Below are 20121 nucleotides of genomic sequence, written 5' to 3' on the forward strand. Positions count from 1 at the left end.
AACATGTTTGCAGGTAGGAAAGCATAATATTTTATGCTCCAAATTAAGTCCTGGAGTAAACTTGGAGAAATGCAAGATGGTGTAGCAAGTGAGGTGCTGACCATGTTAGTTTTTCTTTGTCATATGGTAGTTTTTCAGAAACTATCACTGGATTCATTATTTTTGCTCTATTTAAATCAGTTCTTGCTGCCACATTTCAATTGGTAATGCTGTCTTTAGAATTTTAAACCATATTTAAAATGTATCTTAGGGTAAGAATATATAATGAACCAATCACTATTCATGATAAAGCATCCAAAGGCAGATAAATTAATACTATGTGAAGAGTCTCTAGTTGTATAATTTCAAATTAGTTCATGGCCTGAATTATTTTTTGATTACTAAAGCATTGATAATTTAATACACCTTGAATTTTTGAGTTCTAGCAAGAATTTCAAATCAATGTTACAAGTTCAGGTCTCAGAGAAGTTGCCCAGCACCTCTGCAGTAACTTCACCTCAGTTAAATTAAATACAGGGTGATATTTGGTTCCTGTAGGGAAGTGAACTCCCTACTCAAGCCTGTGGGGATGGTTTTTGTTGTGCACAGGGGAAGAGCAGCTCCCCTCACTGCTTCTGCTCCTGACTTCAGAGGATGTTGCAATTTATTTATTATTTTTATAATATATTTTGTTTTCTATTTATATTTTTATAATATATTTTGTTATTCAGAGGATGTTGCTGGGAGTGGGAGAAGGCTCAGGCTGCTGGGACCCCCCGGCTCTGCAGGGCAATGCTGATAAAGGGAACAGAACTCAGGAGTTTATTTCTTCCTGACCTTTTTTTGTGGCCTTTGCTGGCCTCTGTGCCTCTTTTTTTTTTTTTTTTTTTTTTTTTTTTCTCTGGAGTGAATCTTTTGTCCCTTTGGATCTTGTAAGTTTTCTTTGAAGCAGGCAGGTTACTTTATTTTATGTTGAGCACAGAGAGGCCCCCACTCCCAGGGGGGTTCTTGAGGGGCTTTTGTGTAACATGTAAAGACAAAGCAAACAAACCCAGAGAGGAGAATGTGCTTCTGGTTTGAAGGCAGCAGCTTTTCTGCATAAATATCTGTTTGGCTTCAGGAAACTGCACTTTCTTACAAAAGAAATGTTTAGCTGCAGCTTTCCACACACTTCCAGATTTTCAGATTTTCTTTTCTTCTTCCCTGCATTTAAATGGTTCAGGAAAATGCCTTTTCCAACTGAATATTTTGCTATTTTAACAGAAGTAATTGGTCCTAAGACTTTTGTGGGGCTGACATCAGAATTAGGCTGCTTGTTTTCTATTCAGACCTCTTGGATTTGATGGCAAGGCTCTTAGAGCTTTATCATTATCTCCTGAAATTGTGCTTAGTGGTCTTTACCTTTACATTGCTCTACCAGTTTTTCTTCAGTGCTCTTACTCTGTTTGCACCCATCTTTGAAGAGCTGTTCTACATCACACTATTTACTGGTTTGGATTCATTTTGCACTTCTTGTCTCCCAGCAGGTTGATTTACACACATGGTTTGGTGCATGTTGTTTGCTGCTTTCAGCAATGTCATGTTGGCAGCAAAATGCCACAGTGTCCTAACTGTGGTAGTTAAACCAGTCCATGAACTGCAGGGGTGGTAAACCTTTCAAAAATTGAATTTTATATCAGTTTATTACTCTATAAGGAATAAATTGCTTCTTTGTGACCCTTTCTGCTAAGATGTTCTTCCTTTAATTTTCTGATTATTCATCAGCTTATCAAACTCTTCCTGCTGCCATTTTTCCTTTTGTTTTAAATACCTCATAAGTTCTGATCAATTTGCCAGATTTTCTTAGTTTGGAAGAGAACAAGTTTGAAACAGTTGCTACAATACAATACCCTAAGAAAATGTTGTGGTATTGAATACAAATTCAAATAAAAATTGGCTGGGAACATTAATTTTCTGCTAAATGCTGTTACATAAAATTCTCAGGGATCCCACATAAATGTTTAATTCCTACAAACAAAGCCCTGAGTAGACACTTTATCTGACTCATTCAAAGTTAAAAAAAGAATTAGTGCTCTCTTTGGAGTGAACCTGCAGGAGTTTGAAAAGTTGCACTGTTCATGTGATTGATTTTTATGTCAAGGATAAATTTTTCCTTCAGCATCCAAGTGCAAAGGTTCACACGCCTGCACGGAATAACTAATGAGTGTGTGTGATCTTCAGGAGGCAAAGGAGCAGAGTGTTTCCATACAAAAATGCCTCTTCTGTCTCTCTGGAGAGCAAGAGCTCTGGTGTGGACTCTGTCAGGGAAAAACTTGCATTGGGCTTTATTTCAAGATCCTGTCAGATGGTTTGTGTGATGGAGCTGCAGTTTCTCCCTCTCTGGGATCTCTGCATGCTGTGGCCTGATCTGCACTTGGGCAGTGCTTGAGATGTGACACTTCAGTAAAATCACAGTAATAAATATTGGCATCAGAATTCCACCTGTGTGCCCCTGCCCTGGCCCCCAAATCAGGATGCACTACTTACTTTCTAGGCTGGAAATGCTTTCAATATTCCTTACTTGCTTAAAATCTGTTTCACACAGTGCTGGTTAGTGTGACAGAAGCTTTCCATGCTTCTGCTTAGGTAACAGAAAGATGAACACTGAAATGTGAGTAAATGACAGGCAAGAGTTTTATTGGGTGTAGGGGAGCTGTTCTGTGCTAGGACATTGCTGTTTCACCTGCCTGGTGAGAAAAGGATGGGTTTCTCATCCAGTTTTGCACTGCAAATCTAATTCATGCATGGCTGAAAGTGTTGTGCAAAGGGATTCTAAATGTTACACAGAGGATTCCCTGAGGAAGTTTGATAAACACAGCAGCAATATAGGTTATTGCATGTTCATCATGTGTTTGTAGGTCTTTGTTTTTATAAAGGGAATTTAGGTGTGTCCTACAATGCAGATTTTGAAATTCTGGTGTTTTGGATAAGGTAGCAGAGGTGTTGTTAATGAAAACTGTTGGGTACAAGGACTGTGGGTTTCCTACTGCTTGAAATTATTGCTGGAAGGAGACAAGCAGAAAAGCCAAGAGCAGAGGATTATGTTGCAGAGCAGAGCTTAAGCTTTCAGGAGGAGAAAGATTCTATTTTTGCAGGAGTGCCTGTCAGAGATGCTGCCAGCCTGGAGCCTCACTGTCCTGCCAGCCCTGCAGACAGGTAGATGAGCTCCCATCTCTGCTTCCCCTAAAAATCTTTCCCAGCTTCCCACTTTTAAACTTATTCTCTTATCTCCTTCCCTTTCCCTGGCTGTTCCTCATCTCTGCCCACTCTTGGCTTTGCTCTTGTCCCACTCTTCCCCCTGTGGGTCCCAGCTGTGTGTGCTGTGTTTCCTCTCTGGGTTTTTGTGAGGAGCTCAGCCCAGCCTTGCTGGTGGCACCCAAAAACCATCCTCAGACAGTTTGTGTTTGCTCTCAGTGCAGAATGGTGTAGAATGGTGTGAAATGGCCCCAGGTGGCCCTGGAGTGGGGACTGGGAGCAGCACACACACAGAGCTGGGGGACAATGGGCAGGGACCCTCTAAAGGCTGCTCTGCCTGGCTGAGCTGGCTCTGGGGAACTTGCCCAACCTTTGTTGGCAATACAGTCAATTCTTGCACCAAGGAACTGCAGGAATTTCAGGGGTAGTAAAATCAACCTTAGGCTGTGCCTCAGCCAGAAACTTGAGGAATTCCACATCCAGATTGGACAGTCAGTGTAGAATATCTGACTTTTTATTTATTTATTAACAGAGCAGTTAATACTGGTAAATGCACTTTGCGTAAAATCTCAGTATAAGGTTTTGAAGAACTGGAGATCAGAAGTGACACTACTGCTCTGACACCCCCTAGCATTGTTATCTTGTTCTATCCCATCACTTACAATACTCTGGATATACAGAACCTTGTAATGACTTTACATGAGGGATAATGTGGGCTTTAGAGTAAATTCTTTATTTCCTAAAGTGAAAGCGTAGAAAACATTAAAAAAAATGTATCTAGGATTTTCATAGAAGTAAATTCAAATTTTCCAGCTTCTGTTTGAAATTAAGAATTATGGTGAATTTCAAAGCATCAGGTTTTCTTTGTGCTGGAAGATCCATTTTCTGACCTGTGTGCAACAATAGTTGTGCAGATACTTGAACTCTTAACAGCAGTGTCCGGAGTTTTTTTACTGTTTCAGTGTGTGGAAAGGTGTAAGACAATGACTTTGTTTTTACCAAATGGAAAGAATTTAATCAGGAAATGTCTCCAAATATGTCCAGTCAATACAGTTTTTCATGGATTTCTGCTCCCAGCTCTCTCCTGGCTCTATTTTACATATGTCATTGTGCTGGGCTGCAGACTTTGCAGCCAGTTGTTATTGCTGTACAGGTGTGTGCACAGCCAGGTGCTGCAGCAATGCTGCAAACATCAGCAGGGTTGCTCTGTGTGCTGGGTTTGGCTGAGGGCTGCTTTACATTCCTGTATGGCTGAAGCTGGCCAGCTCAGAGCATCATCCGTGCTGTGCATTCAGCACCTCACAGCTTGGCATAAATAATTGCTCACATAATCTCTGTGGTTTGTGCAGTGCTGAAAACAATTTGCTGCTGCCTATGGCATTAGGTATCTGCTTGTTGTGAGGGTGTGTCCTCTGTTGGCAGAAACTATTTATTTTATTTTTCAGGAGTTTTGAGTGTTCTGAAATCAAGTGACTTTTTGTTTTAAAGTCAGTGGTTCATAGAAACAATTGGGAGCATCTTGGCTGTTTTTATTGACAGGGATGAACCAACATCACATGTGAGAAGCAAATAGTGTATTTTATTTTATTTTTTTCTCTCACTCATCTGATTGAGAGTGAGAGAGTCTCCAATTGATTTTTCTGTTGAAATGTGATGCTAGGCAGTCAAGATACATCATTTAAAGTGAAGACTGCTCCCAAGCTGAGTTTTGGGATTTTTGGGGTACATAGGTGAAACCCACTTCATTATGGGTGCAGCTACCCACAATTTTCCAGAACTCCAGTAGAGTGCAGATCTCTGGCACCATCCAGAGGGCATTTGGAGCTTTTTAGTTAATCCCAGTTGAATATTTGTTAACACTTGTAATCTGTTAACACTTTGTTTGCCTTTCAGGATGCAGATCATTGTTGGCTCCTTTAGGAAACCTCAGCCATGTGTCCTTCAGTGGGACAGTTCCCTTCCTTGGGATCCCCAATGCTTCCTGCTTCCATCATGTTTCTCACATGCAATTTCCCATTTAGTAACCTGCCAACATTACCTGCAAGGAGTTTCACTGCTCCATTCTGCACACACAGAGCATTTAAACAGCAGCAGAGTCTGACATGCTGCATGTTTGCTCAGGAGATGCTGCTGTGCACAGGGTCTGGGTGCCTGGTTGATGTAGTTTGGTTTGGGATGAGTGGCAGTGTTGTATTGCTAACTTTTATCATCCTACAGTTTTGATTTAATGGGGAGTTATGATTATATTCATTTCAGGTGTCATCCCTTTAGGGTAAAGTCATATTAGGTGATTTTGGAAAAGAAGATAAATGCAGAGATTATCACAAAAGTGATTTTTGTCATTTCAGTTGCTCTGTTGCAAACTACAGATTGCAACTTGACAAGAAAATGGGGTTGCAGCCTTTTTTGAAATGCTGTCACACCTGTTTTTGTGATAAGTGTTTGAACTCTGAAAGGGTGAGAGCCCTCAGGCAAAGGAGGTTATCCCCATGATACTTTCCTGAGGTTGGGCTGTAGTATGAATTGGAAAATCTGAGAGCTTTTTTCCCATCAAATTATTTTAGATTGGATTAGGTTAGAGTAATTCACTTGATAGTAATGCAGGAAATCTGTAAGATGATCTGGTAAAAGGATTCCTGATTTTCTTTGACCTCAGTAGAAGTGTAGTGCCTTGTAAATGTGTGTATGAATATGCCACAAATGTGAGGAAATGCAAGTGTGCCCAGCCCATGGCTTGGGCTCTTCCACAGCAGATTTGGGGACAGGGCAAGGAGGAGCAGACCTGCTTTGTAGGATCTTCAGCTCCTCATGTTTTCAACTTGATCACCTAAACATTATTAACTCTATTATCTTAACTCTCCCCTCCTTTATTTAGAATCAGCTGACTGTGCCTGAAAGTGGAACTATGACTTTCATGCTTGAAGTGATGCAGTTATTGCAATAAGGGTTTTACTAAATTCACAGCTGGCTGTGGTTTGCATAGTGAGCATAAATTAAGTTCAGTGAGCTCTGCTGTGTTACCTCCCTAACATAAAATCTACGTCAGGCAGAAATGCTTAAATATACCCTGCAGAAATCCCAAACAAGTCCTCTCCTGCTAAACACTCTGTGTAGGTTGGTTTAAGTTATTAATAAGTTGCTTATCCTTCTTACTGATATGTGGGCAGGCTGCTGTTGTGATTTTGTAAGCTACACAATTCAAATTGCTCTTGGCCACAATTTTCAGTGACAGTGTATAGAATATATTAAGGACCATCTGTATGACCCTGAGCTGGTTCATGGTTAGAGTGTGCCCAGCCAAGTGGCACCACTGGCTACCAGCTGTTGGAAGATTTGAGTAAGAACATGGTGACTGATAGTCTGAGTGATCAAATTAGCTCTGTTATTTTTGTGTGGAGCAAAGTTAAGAACTTTTGCATTACATTTTGGGGTGTAGGAGGGCTTTGCTTCTTTGTAGCTAGAGATGTTTTTATCAGAATGCCATCACAGAGTGCACTTCAGACTTCTCATACTGATACTCACACCTGACAGTAAAAAAGCCTTGTAAATTAGGTTGACTGCCTAGCACCAGTTTTGTTTTGCACTTGTTTGTGTTTTTAAGCACTAGCCCAAGCAGGATGGGGTGAGCCTTGGTCTGCTGGCTGGGCTGGACCTGCTTTGGCCCCTCTGGGAGCAGAGCAGAGCAGGATGCCTCTCCTTCCCCAGGCTCCTGCAGGAGTGCACATTGCTCCCACTCCTGCCATCTGCATCTCTGGTCACCTTCCACTGCTCTTTGCAACTTGTTCTTGATGCAGAAGTTGCCCAAACCTTTGAGCTGTAGGTGCATCTATCCATCCATTATCTAGGTGGAATATAAGCAGTGTCTGAAATACTTAAATATACTGTGGTGCAAAATGTTAGATCTGGTGTGTCTGCTTCATATTGTGAGTTTCAATGGGCTTCACTCTGTGTGTCCATTACAAAGAACTTGGGAAATACTATTCAAAATGTTATGGTTGCACTAAAACTATTGATGAACTCCTAAAAATTGGAAAGCAAATACCTCCATTGTTTCATGGAGTGAAGAGAAAAAATTTGGGATTTTTTTTTTGTCCAAGGAAAAGGAAACCAAGGCCCTGTAACGTTCATAACTGCTTTTACAACCTTGTAATCATAATTGGTTTAATTGGCCACCTCCCTGCACTGATCCCAGGTGCTGAGTGTCCCCAGGTGTCACAGGCTGTGCCCTGGGCACTGCTGGAGCTCCAGGCTGTGAAATTGCTTCAGGGCACCTTGGAGAGGAAAACTTCTGCTGCACAGAGCAAACTGCTGCTGCTGGGGAACAGAGCCTGTGCCCCCTTTGGGATGCCAGCACAGCCTTCTCTGCCTTGCACTAACAGGACTGATTGTGCAGGAGGAAAGGATTTGCCTTCCAGACCTGCACTGCAATTGCCATTAGGGTTCATTTATTGCCTGATGCTTTTTCTTTTCCTTAGACACCATCAGCTGGCATACTTGGCTTTGAACTGGAAGGAATTAGTTGGTAGTAGATTATTGTATCACTTTACAGCAATCTCCCTGTTCAGGAACAGGCTGATTTATATGGCATTGTTTTCCTCCCTGGATGTACATGTGAAAGGAAAGAGCATTCTAATTGCTCTTAGATAACATGCAGTAAGAAAGTGGATTTTGGAGAAGTTAATGCAAAAAGCAAAGTTACTGAGTAGCTAAAGGGATTTCTAAAGCATTAAGCATTTTAAAAAATGCTCTTTTGACTCCTGAGTAGGTGACCAACTCATGTTACTGAATTTAGGGGTCTCTCTAAAATTTTGTTTTTTAATTTTTCATGAGAAATTTAGGCTTAAGTCTTTCTTGCAGCCTTAAGTTATTGAAGGCATAAAGGACTTGCCCTGGTAAATTCAGAGAAAGGTTTTCACAGTGGTTGTGATGCAAAATAGGAAGAAAAATGATCCAGTCCATCTGAAATTTTGGGGGAGCATTGATCAAGAAAACATTGCAGTTTGTCTCCAGGTGTGGAGATCTTTAATGGTCACTTAGTGCAGAGTAATTCTCTGAAATAGAGATTCCATCTCTAAGTATAAACAGAGTAAAGGATTAAAGCTCTTGATGGTCAGGAGGCATTTTGGTTGTATGGGGCAGTGCTGAGCACACCAGTGTCTGAATGCAGAGTCAGACTTCCTTTCTGCTGCAGTGAAGAGCTTATTAATTACATGTTCAAACCCTCCTTCATGGTATTTTTATCTCTCCATCAGTGCTTTATCTCTTCTCACTGGATCTTTCCCTGCTTCCAGGAAACCATGGCCAGGATTGATGTGAGCCCACCCTGGCCTCTGTCCTGTCCTGAGGGCTGCCTGCAGCTTTTAGCTCTTGATTGCAGTGCTCTGAGTCATCTCACTTCAGCATTGGAACTCTTTTTTTTGGACTTTGTGTATTACTCTTCCTCAAGCTAGCAATCAAAAATTCAGAGGCTAATTTCCTTGCTTCCTTTCTGTCTTTTCTAGCAGAAGTTGAGGATAAAGCCCATCCATTACTATTTAAAGATCCTGGTTATCACATCTTGAAGGAGGTCATGAAGTTTCTTAACCTTCAGTCCATTAAAACAAATTAAAACAGAGAAGGGCTGTGCATTAATTGAGTTTCTGCTTAGCTTACAATGGTGTTTCTTCCTTGCTGAGAAATCCCTGTCCTCAGCAGTAAGAGCTCAGCTTGAGGGGGACAGGCTTTCCTCTGGCCATTAAGGAATGAATTAATGAATTAATGAATGGATGGAGAGGATGTGTTTGGTTGCTTTCAAAGACATCTGGTTAAAAACCCAGTGATTGCAATTTTGATGATCCTTCCTTTACAAACCTACCCCTTATTCCCTTTCCAAAGCCAGATGTGGCGACTTCTCTTTTTTAATTGAAGTTAGAAACATTCCCAAAGTCAAATTCTGGTGTGATACAGATGTGGTGCATGATAGGGCAGGAGCAGTGTCAGCTTGTATTCAAGTAGACTTTTTCAGTTTATTTTCAGTTGAAATAATACAAAGAAATACTTTCTTTTAAAGGTTAACTAGCAGACTGTTTAAAAAAGAAATAAAGCCATTTCCTTAGAACCGAACACTGTTAATTATATTGACAGATTTTGCTGTGGACATCTTGTATTTTAAAACTGGTTGCCTCTCTAAAAAATATCTCTAGGAGGGAGATAATGTTGAAAATCTGCATTATTTTTCAAATGCAGGAATCTTGTTATTTATAGTTTGAGAGGTGTTTGAAATGCATTGACTTTAAGGAACTGTTGCTCTCGGAAACTACCAAAAGAATGAGAGGTGTGTTTCCTCTTAGATAAAACTGAATTTCCTATCTGCAGCCCAGCAGTCACCTGTCAGCTGCAGAATTGTTAGAATGAGAAATACCTTCTTCAGGTTTTTTTTTTTTTTGTCTGAAACACTTGTGCCTTGTATAATATTGCCATTAGCAATGTAATGTTCAGTAAATTATCTGCCTCTGACAGAGCTGCAGTGTTTATTTATGCTTTAGATCAGTGATGGTATCTTCAAGAAAAGAGATGTTGTACATGTAGCAATTTCTTGTAATTATATTTTTTTTTACTAAGCCTGGGTGATCAGTCTGCACTCTTCTCAGAAATTCTGGTTAGTTCTAGCAAGTAGAAAACTTTCCCTTATGCTTGGGTGAGAACTTGCCTCTGGTTTCCCACGTTGAAGGTGCCATGTCAGAAACTGAAGCATGTACTACTCAATTTTACTTACAAAAAATCAAATAAGCAAACAAACAGAACCCACCAACCAAACAATCATAAAGAAACAAACAATAAACCTCTCTTGGGCATTCAGGATGAACTGGCTTCACCCATTCTGCCTTTAGCTGCAGGTGAGTTTTGGTGCAGCTGAGGGCTCGAGATTTGGGGAACACCCTTGAAATGGGTAGGAATCACTCCTGCCCTGTCCCATTTTGGATTTCCAGCCCTGCAGCTGCCTGTCCCTGGAGTTTCCCTGGCAGATGCCAGCAGGGCTCTGTGCCAGCCTCCCATCCCAGCAGCTCTGCCATGGGAGCTCCTGCCTGGAACAATGCTGTGCTGGCTGCATCCCTCTGCCTCTTTCCCTCTGCTTCCTCCCACTCTCTGAAAGGAAATTGTAGTTTCACAAGGACCTACTTGGCTTTCTTTCCCTAAGGAAGAGAATTTGTTTTGTTCTCTTGACTGGGTCAGCAATTATATCATGAAAAGGATATGGCTGCAGTGATTCAGATGAATTAGCCAAAACATTTATCGAGGTGCTGAAGCCACAAAATCACACAATTGGTGATGAACAGTAACAGCAAGCTTGCTTTTCATCTCAATCCTTTTACAGGTTTTTGATTCAGAGAAGTAGAATAGAGAGTTAAATTTTTGAGCTTAGAAATAACTCTGTAACAAAAACCTCGAGTGACCAGTGTATTGGTAAAATATATATTTGCCCAAGTAAATGAGATACTATGGAGGAAAACCTTTCAGCCTGGGCTCTAGGTGCAACAATAAGGTACTTGTTTCTATTATTATTCAGGCTACATTCAGAGATGCTAAAAGTGTAGACAGATTTCAAATGATGATTTAATTGTTTACAAGTGAGTGTTTGCTGCTGCATACAAAAGAGATGAACTAATCCCCAAAGGCTTTTTGATATAACTTGAACAGATGATTTCCTGACATTGTTATATATCCTGGTTTAAGGCAATGAATAATTAGCTATTTAGGTTTAAAAAAAAATACCTTGAGAACTAAATGTCAGCTGAAAAGCTGTCAGTAAATTGGGAACAGCTTTGCATGTCAAGTTGATTATAGCAATGAATAAAAGGAATTACAGGAAAATGAACCATGCAGTGTGCAGTTTCTAACTTGAGTCTCCCCACAGTTTCTCCCATCCCATTCTCCAGATTCCTAGGGTGCTTGTGATGCTCTCAAGCTGTGCAGTTGCCTGTCACAACATCCTTTACTGTGGGCAAGTTTTTCTTGTTGCTCACTCCTCTTCCTCAGTGTGCAGCGACTTCAAAGTTTACATTCAAGGATTTCCCCCCTCCAGCCCCAAGTGCCATTAATAACATCTTTTGTCTGAGTTCCTGAGATCTGCAAAGCCATTTACTGCACAGCTTCAGTTGCAGGCAGCTCAGCCTCCCCTGCACATCCTTATCCCCCAGTCACAGATTATTTGATGTTTTCTGAAGTGGATTGGATGTGACAGAGCAGTTGCTAGGTCTGAGCTGTTAGTTTGGGAGATGATACTAAGTGAGTTGCAGTAAAGAATTGTGGAGCCTTTTGTGCACAGCCACAGCTAAAACCAACCCAGTGCTCCTGGTTTAAAAAAAAAAAATGGGTGGTGTGGACATACCAGCTAATTAGGGTCTTGCACATCTGCTTCATTTAAGCAGATGGGAGTGAATAATTGTTCTTTGACTTATTCAGCTTGAAAATAAAATTGTGCATCTGTATTAAAGCTATGAATTTAGAAGGGTGGAATCCTCTGACAGCCCTGTGTGGATGCAGCACTGTCTGCAGCTGAGGGAATGGAGATTTGGTAGGAATCAAAGGACTCATTCCTGCTCCTGCAGGAGCAATTGTCACCGTGGCATCTGCAGCCAGTGCAAAATGAAGCTGCTCTAGATGCAATTCTCTGGATGGCAAGTGCTGTTTCCCAGCACAGGGCTGTGTGACCTGTGGAAGTGGCAGAATTTGCCTGTGGGATCCCAAGCTGGGAGCAGCTCAGGAGAGAGGGAGCCTCTCCTGCAGGGCCAGATGTGCTGCTTGTGCAGAGGTGGCTGGTGGAAAACAGGTTCCAATGATTGACAGCAGTGATGCACAGAACAGGGGCTAGAGGCAAGGAAAAGAAGAAAAATCTGGAAATTAGGGATGGAGATGGGATGTTCCTCTCTGGCTGCCTCCCCAATTCTCAGTGAGCAGCAGCTGCCCTGTATTGCTGTAACCTTTCCTTCTGCCTGTGCCTGTTTCTTGTCACCAAACGTGTGCTGTGCAGCAGGGTTTGTTTAAGGATGGTGTGAAATGATGGGGACTGGGCACTGTTGCTGTGTCCCACAGCTGCTCCAGCTGGACAGAAGGATCCCTTGGGGCTGCAGGGATTCTCAGCAGTGTGCACAGGGTAGGGCTCAGACCTGAGCTCCTGCAGTGTGTTACTGTTTGTGAGGGGCTTAATAGCCTCACATGAATGGATTGGGAGCTAAATGAAGGATTGAGGGAGCTAATCTCTGTGAGAATCCTCTTTAATGAGTTAATGAGGTGTTCTTATGGGCTCCCTGCACACACAGATGCTAATGAGAGTTTTTCTAACTTACCGAGTGATGAAACTTGGATCTGCATCCAGGCTGATAATAAAAATGATGGATAGGTTCTGTTATTTGGGGAAAATATGTTTTAGTTCTGGCATGAAAACTGCAGAAGGGAGCCAAAACTGCTATTCTACCTGGATATTCTGTATCTTTTCCTGTAGCTCATTGATAAAACTCAGAGTCTAGTGCTAAACCCTCAGTAATTCCAAAGCTGAAAGTCAGCAGCTGTACTTTGAAAAAGTAAACTATTTCATCCCTTAAAGATCAGTGTTATCAAATTCTGTTGTTAAAACTTTCATTCAAAATTATTCAAAAAGTTTTTGGGTGGGATTTTCATTCAAAAAGTTTGGTTGGTTGGTTGGTTGGGATTTTTTTTGTCATGTCTGTTGTTTTGGGTTCAGAGTTTTTGTGTTTTCCTTTCTCCCCCCACCAAGATTGGAATGCAGTAAGTTCATGCAGAGGAATTGCATGGTCCTAAATGGATTTATCATTTAATCTATAACCCCACAATTTTTGCCTTGCCTTGCATCCATCAGACAGTTGAGCTTGAATGCAATCCTCAGATTTTGTTGGCATGCTCTTTAATCCTCATTTCAGGTCATTAATGAATTTGTTCAATATGACCTCCCTCAGCTCAATACAGTGGCATTTATCATCAGCATTTGTTTACAGTCCTGCAGCCAGTTCTCAATTCCAGTGCTGTGCTTGCCCCTTCCCAAGTCTTTTTGAATTAATTTTTCACTTAGGATTTCATGAGACACAGATGCTGAAAATCCAGAAAATATGACCTCCTCTGTGTTCCTTTTGTCCACTCTCTCTGTAACTCTATCAAAGAACAAACAAAGCAATTAAATTTGTCTGGCATGCTTTATTCTGTATGAAGCTATACAGGCTGCTTCTCATTCTGTCACACTCAAGATTTTTAGCTGGATTTTCTCAAAGCTGATTTTCCCCTGTCTTTTCCCTTTCTGGAAGGAGCCAGGGCTGTTTATTCTTTTGAAAGATGCTTCTGATGAGAATGGCAAGGCTCAGGGCATGGCCCCAGCTCTGTGCCCCTCTCTGGGTGGGTTCAGGGGTTCAGACCTGAAGCATGCACAGTGTCTGTCTGCAGTGCTAGAGCTGGTGAAAATGTGCTTTATTTCTGTTGTTGTTGTTATTGGTGTGATGCCAACACCTCTCAAGCTGGCCCCCCACCGTGTCTCTCTCTTTTCCAAGTGCTTGGATGTGGATTTCCAGCTGTTACCTGCAATAGTTCCATATAAATACCTGCAGCCCTTGTGCTGACTGGCTGAATTCTGCTCTCAGCATAGCAGTGCCCACCTCAGCTTTGAAACTGCCCTGCTCAGTTCTCTTCAGCTGCTCCTTTTATCTTTGCAACATGTTCCAGACTTCAATTTTCTTCTGGTAGCTTACTTGTCTGGAAACTTTGAGTTTGGTCTGGGTCTTCCTGCTGATTTTTTACACCATGTCCCATGTCAGATAATATAGTCAGATATAATAATAGGCAGATTGTTCTCATAACAGATGGTGACTGCAGTGTTGCCAGACAGGACATTTTTTTTCCCTATAAATGCAATGCTTATACTCTCAAGTGAATTACTGTCTCCTTCCATGTGCCTTTTTATGTAGCTGTTTAAGACACTTGGTTATTCTATAAATACAGACTCCTCCAACTCTATTAAAATGTTGCATAAGGATGTGTCTTTTTTTTTTTTTTTTTTTCCCATCAGTGAAACTACAAATAACTCACATCTCTGAGTGTAATTAGAGTTAGAACCATAGCCAGGCTGTAGCAGAGGTGCTCTCTTGCTGCTCCCACAGCAGCATCCTCTGGGGAATTGGCCATGGGCTGAGCTGGGGCAGGGGGACAGATCTTTGTCAGCAGCATCCTCTGCCATCTCTGTTATATTGATCCATTAGATTAGTGCTCCTTGGCTTCACACACTTGCATTTTGTGCTGAAATTTGCTGCCTGAAGCCAGCTGTGCTGTTGGTTAAAACAACTGAGCAGAGCAGCGTGGCTCCTGCCAGCTCTTAAATTATTAAGGAAAGCAGGACAGTTGACCCTTGCTGTGAGTTGCTCTGATGTATCATTCTTAAGCACAGATTTGCAAAGTGGTGTTGGAGCAGCTGTATTGAGGTGTCAGGGCTGAAAGATAAGTGTGCCTGGAGTTAATAAGTGAAAACATTAACTGTCTGCTGCTCATACCTGTGAGACAGCACGTCTGGCTGGGGAGCTGACATATTCAAAATGTCAAAGCAGCACTTGGACAGCATCATCTCAGTGGCCAGACATATTTTACAGACATCTGGGAAAGCTCCCTGCTGCTATCAGTGAGCTGCAGCCCCCGGCTATGCTCACAGCTCTGTGCTGAGCTGGCTGCAGAAGATACTTTTCAAGTGGTAAAAGACACTGAAGATAGGAATAATTCCAGCTTCATTTGTAACTGGGCCAGTAATAGACAGAAGATTCAGTGTATGGATTAAATGTTCAGTAGGATGGTATGGATTTATTTTGGGTAATGTTTTTATGGAGGTGTGAGGAAGTTCTGGGCTATTTCTGGGCACTGTTAGTGCAAGCTCAGGAATAGTAGGTGTTGCTGCAGTTTAGAGTCTGTAAATGACTACAGTCTTCTGTACAATTCCTGCAGGCAAGAGCACAGTTTTATCTTTGGTCTTAGTTTTACCTGAGCTGCTCTTCCACTGCTGGATAAGCCTGTGATTGTTCATTTGGGAGAAGACCCTCAGATTTTTGACTTTGAAGAAGCTATACTGATTTACTTTACTAGCCAAGAATTAGAACAGTTTGTACCAAAGCCATCAGCTATTTTTTTTTAAGACTGCAGTTGTTTCTGGTGGTGAAATATCCAGAGTTGGGATGGACAGGAGAGGAGAGGTGGTGGCTAGCCCTGTGTGTGGGGAAGTGTTTTGATTGTCTAGAGCCTGTATTGTGTACTTAGGGCTGTTGTCCAGGACAGTACTTTTATGGAATTGATCATAAAAGCCTACATCTTAAATTTTGGTGGGTGTCCTGGCTTAGATGCCCTCTCATCCTTTGCAGCTTGTCACCAAACTGTTGAGAAAATGATGTTCATTAAACCCATTACCCTATGTTTCGTTTATTTAGGATCAGTTCTGCAGTTTGGCTGCACAGACAGTCCATTTGCCCAGATGAAGGGCTGGCAGAAGGCACGGGTGCAGCGTGCTTCAGGTGCCCCAGTGGGGTTTGGCAGGCTGGTGGCAGTCTGTGCTTTGGAGCAGCCTCTGCACTCTCTGCTGCTCTCAGGAGCTGCAGCACCTCTGCCTGGGCTGCTCCAGCTCCCCTCCCTGTCACTGCCCTGCCCAGAGCACCCTGGAAATGCTCTCTCTGCAGGCAGATCCTGGAGGAGCCCACTCTGATGGAATCCAGGTCTGCAGGATCATTCTCTGGTCCTTTGGAGTTGCCCTGGCACTGCTGGCAAGTCCCAAATCAGCCAGCATGTGAGAGCTGGTGCTGCAGAGGCAGCTGCTAATGTGGCTTGTAGCTGAGGGTTGCAATTAAGGTTACTGAACACTTCCTGTAATTACAGGCTGGGTTTCATGGCAGGGACATGTCTGCAGGCACTGTGCCACCACCACCCTCAGGGTAAGGAGAGAGGCTCCCTGCCTTTGCTGCCCCTCACTAGTGGGCAGAAACCTGGGGAATGGCAGTCCAGGCCACTCCAAACCCTCTTGTTTTGTTTTACTTTGTGCTCCTGTGAATATACAAAAGTTTTGAGCCACATTCGAACGTAGCATAAAAACCACAGGCTGGCAAACCCCTGGGTCATGAAATGAGTCAGCAGAAGAGACAAGGACAGTGCCCTGGGACAGCTGAAAGCCTCAGCTGCAGATGGTGCAAACAGCTCTGCCCACACTGGGAGCTGCTGTGACCTGCCTTGCAGGCAGCAGAGCAACTGCAGAGGACCTGTGAAATGTCACTTTTAGGTGAATATTTTATATCTTTGTGAAATGTCACTTTTAGGTGAATATTTTATATCTTTGTCTGAACCTGTGGTTTCATGGGAAGTCATTGGTGGTGCTGGAATTGGTTACTGCTGCTTGCCCTCTTACCCTGTCCTGGCTGCTGGTTCTCCCTCCTGCTCCTGGCTTTGCTCCTCTCTGCTGCACCAGCACAGCTCCCCTTGCCTGGTGCCATGAGCTGAACTGATTCAGCTGTGAACTGACATAGAACAAATCAATAAAACTAAAAAGGAACTTTGCAAGGCAGATGCACTGTGTGCAGCTGCACAAAGCCTGCTGCAGTGCAAGTGCTGAGGCTCTGGGGGTGGCACTGCTGCCAGGGGCCATTGCCTTGTGCCAAGGTCCATGCTGCCTGCAGGGGTGGGGAGAAGTGACCAGGAAGGAGTCAAAATTGCTCATCATGTGTAAAAAAAAAAATAAAATCTTCTGAAGTTGCTGCCCCACTCAGCAAAGGTGAGCAGAGCTGTGTGGGAGCTGAAGGTGTGCAGTGCAGAAGGATGGGATGGGCAGTGAGCAGAGGGCTCAAATCTTGGAGCCAAGCCCTGGGCAGCCAGGCTGGGGGCACTGTGATCAGATTGAGGCAAAGATGTAAAACTGCTGGAAAAGCATCTCTTGTGGCATGTCTTGTGGTCAAGGTCCTAGACTTTGCAGGTTTCTCTCATATTTCCCATATGACTTTGGAATTCTTGGTTTATTCATCTCAATTCCTCCAGTCCTTCAGTTTTGTTTTGGGAAGGTTGTAAAGTATTTGCCAACATGTCTCTTTCATTTATGGGAGTGAGGCACTAACCCAGTATGAAAAGCACAGTGGCCAAGCCCCAGAGCAGAGTTGCTGTTCTCAGTGTCACCTTGCAATAATAAACATTCTTACCCTGATCAGTCTTTAAAGGGATCAATGTGTCAGGCTGTTTGTGCAGCACTGCCATGGTGTTTACACTCCAGTCCCACTGCAGATTTCATTTGGAACAAGCACTGGAGATTAATGATTCATAACACTTTAAAAAATGGCAGTCTGAAATTTGAGATGGGATGATTGCTGACATCCCTGGGGTTTAGGTGTCACAACTCTTGTGGCTCTGTGTCAGGCTGCTGAAACCTGCTAGAATTAAAGTGGAACATACACAGACCAACCAAAACTTTTCTTGGAATGATGCCAGTTATTCTGCTGTTTTATCTGTGTGATAATTTGTTCTCTTACCTTTCATTAGCAACTAATAATCAGTGAGGGCAGGCAGGTTGGACAAAGCACAGAGGTTGTACCTTTAATTAAAAAAACAAAGTGTGTACCCTCATCCCTCACATGTGGGTTATTCCTGTGCACATTGTCATCCATAACCATGCACAGGAGCTGGAGGAGAGCTCTGGGATTTACCAAAATCTGACATTTATTTGGCACTACAGATAGGCAGATGATTTTAAGAACATGCCTCTTCCTGCAGTAACAGTGAAAGTTTTTCTGACTTTGAGCTTGAATTTTAAAAGTATTTTTTGCTGTTGAAAATTTGGCTGTATTTATGTTCTCTCAGCTTCCTTATTGCCTTGCTTAAAGATGAGAGTTGGTGATATATTCTCTGCAGTTGTGTTTTGGGGACCCTCAGGTTGGCTCCAAGAGTGCAGTACCTGTGACTGCAGCAGTGGAGCAGGAAAGAACTCTGGCATTTGGGATTGGGGTGAGAGCAAACAGCTCTGTGCAGGCAGAGGTGCCACCCAGAGTGTTAAGGATTTTTTCCCCAAATTTGTCCTAATCTTGGAGACAGAGACAGCCCAGCCACATCTGTGTCCCACTCCCAGTGCAGGCTGAGGGGCAGCAGTGTTGCACTGGGAGAGCTGCAGCTGGGAGAAAGGTTTGGGTTTTCCCCATCTCCAGCAATTGTGCAAAAAGTGTGAGCTGGGAAAGGACTTAACCTGGATGGTTAAACTTTTGCCCATAAAAGCCAAGCTTCATTTATTGCTCAGATAATTTGAGTGTTGTGCTTTGTAGTGATGGGGTAAAACAGTCCCCCTTGCAATGCTGCACAATTGAATAGAACTTACCACAGCCAAATGAGGGGGAAATAAACAGGAAAAACTGCAGAGCACAGGCTGATGTGTGGTGACATAATGCCATTCAAAACCTGGTCTGTATTTACAGCTTTCATTGCTGCAGGAAGCTGTAGAAATCAGTAATTAACATAAGAAATCTTGGACTGAGTTTGTCTAGGTTTGAAGCCTTATCTGTTACAGGAATCCCCTGATATTTCCAGGATGTTTAATACATACAGTAGCTACTTCCTCTTATGGAAATATTGTAATTTGGAAGTGAGCAGGGCATGTTGAAAAAGCTTTTGTCTGTAGTCAAATTGGCACTGACTGAGAAAATGCAGATGATCTCCCAAAGGGGAGCCTGTGCAGCTGAGCTGCTCTTTGTTAGTGTTTAGCTTTTTATAAACACCCTTTGTATTGTGTCTGCCCCACACACCTGCTGGGGTTGTGATCCTGCTGCTGTGGTGTGAATGTGAGTGGGACAGTGGAGCACAATGCTGTGACCAAACTGCAGAATGGGTGAGTTTATCCCAGCTGAGTCTGTACAACAGGAGCTGTGTTGCCATCACTTCTTTTGGAGGAAGGCAGTCCAAGGACAGGAGTCCTCTCACATCATCTCTCACCTTCAGATGATTTTTTTTTTCCTCCTCTAGCTGAGCTGATGACATGAGATTTGGGTTTCCAGTCTTGGTGTCATTTGGCCAGTTGTCAGATGATATCTGCTGCATCATGTCATGATGGTGCTCTGGTGGTGGAGGTAACTTTCACCAGCCTGTTCTATTTTAGCAGTGTGACAAATAATGGGTTTTTTTTCACCTGTGCACACTGTGCTGCCTGACCCATGACTTGCTGAGTGGAGGAAAGGTGTGGCAAGGCTTTCAAGGCAAATTTCCTCCTTAACCTTTTTTTTTTTTTTTTCCTGGGTTGATGGCTTGTTTTTTCATTAGTATATTTATGGTGATTGTTAAAACAAAAGCTGCTTTATAAGCATAGCTAAAAGTAAAAGGAATATATAGTTTCTTGAAGAAACTTGGAGAAGCCCACTTTTTTATTTTCCATTCTTTTCTGTGATTTAGTTTAAGTGAGAATCACAATGGCTCAAAACTCAAAATTAGTCTCAGGAGCCCAATAATCTGATAGACAAGAATTTTCTGAACTGAAGGTGTCTAATTGAGACAAATGTGATGGATTGAGGAGAGAGCACCATTGACCTGGTTTTGCTCTATTAGACTTTCCAATTAAACAGGATGTGGGAAGGAAGACCTTGCAGAGTAATGCTTGGACCAGCAGGACTGAGGTTTTAAATGTTCCTTATACTTTAAAAGATGTGCTTTTAAAGATTTTGCTTGAGTGCTAATCCCACAACACTAATGATGGAGTTTCCTACAGGGATGTTATCTCTTGCTAACCTTTTAATTAACAGGCTAAATAGATGATTTTGTGCTTTTGTGTTCAGAAGTTCTTTAATGAGCTTTGAATCCTGTGGCCAAGCTAAGCTAAAGTTCAGATTTTGACACCAAGGAAGATGCCAGGCTGCAGAAAATGTGCAGTGCACTTGCATTATA

At 42.6% G+C, this 20121-nt stretch overlaps 1 protein-coding gene across 4 annotated transcripts in view; it reads left to right on the forward strand.

The window, feature by feature from the left end:
• XYLT1 (xylosyltransferase 1) overlaps window positions 1-20121 on the forward strand; it is a 141600-nt gene that overhangs the window by 15069 nt on the left and 106410 nt on the right. The window lies entirely within an intron of this gene.

The sequence above is a fragment of the Erithacus rubecula genome (genome assembly GCF_903797595.1).
Source record: "Erithacus rubecula genome assembly, chromosome: 17".
In the NCBI taxonomy this organism is placed as follows: Eukaryota; Metazoa; Chordata; class Aves; order Passeriformes; family Muscicapidae; genus Erithacus; species Erithacus rubecula.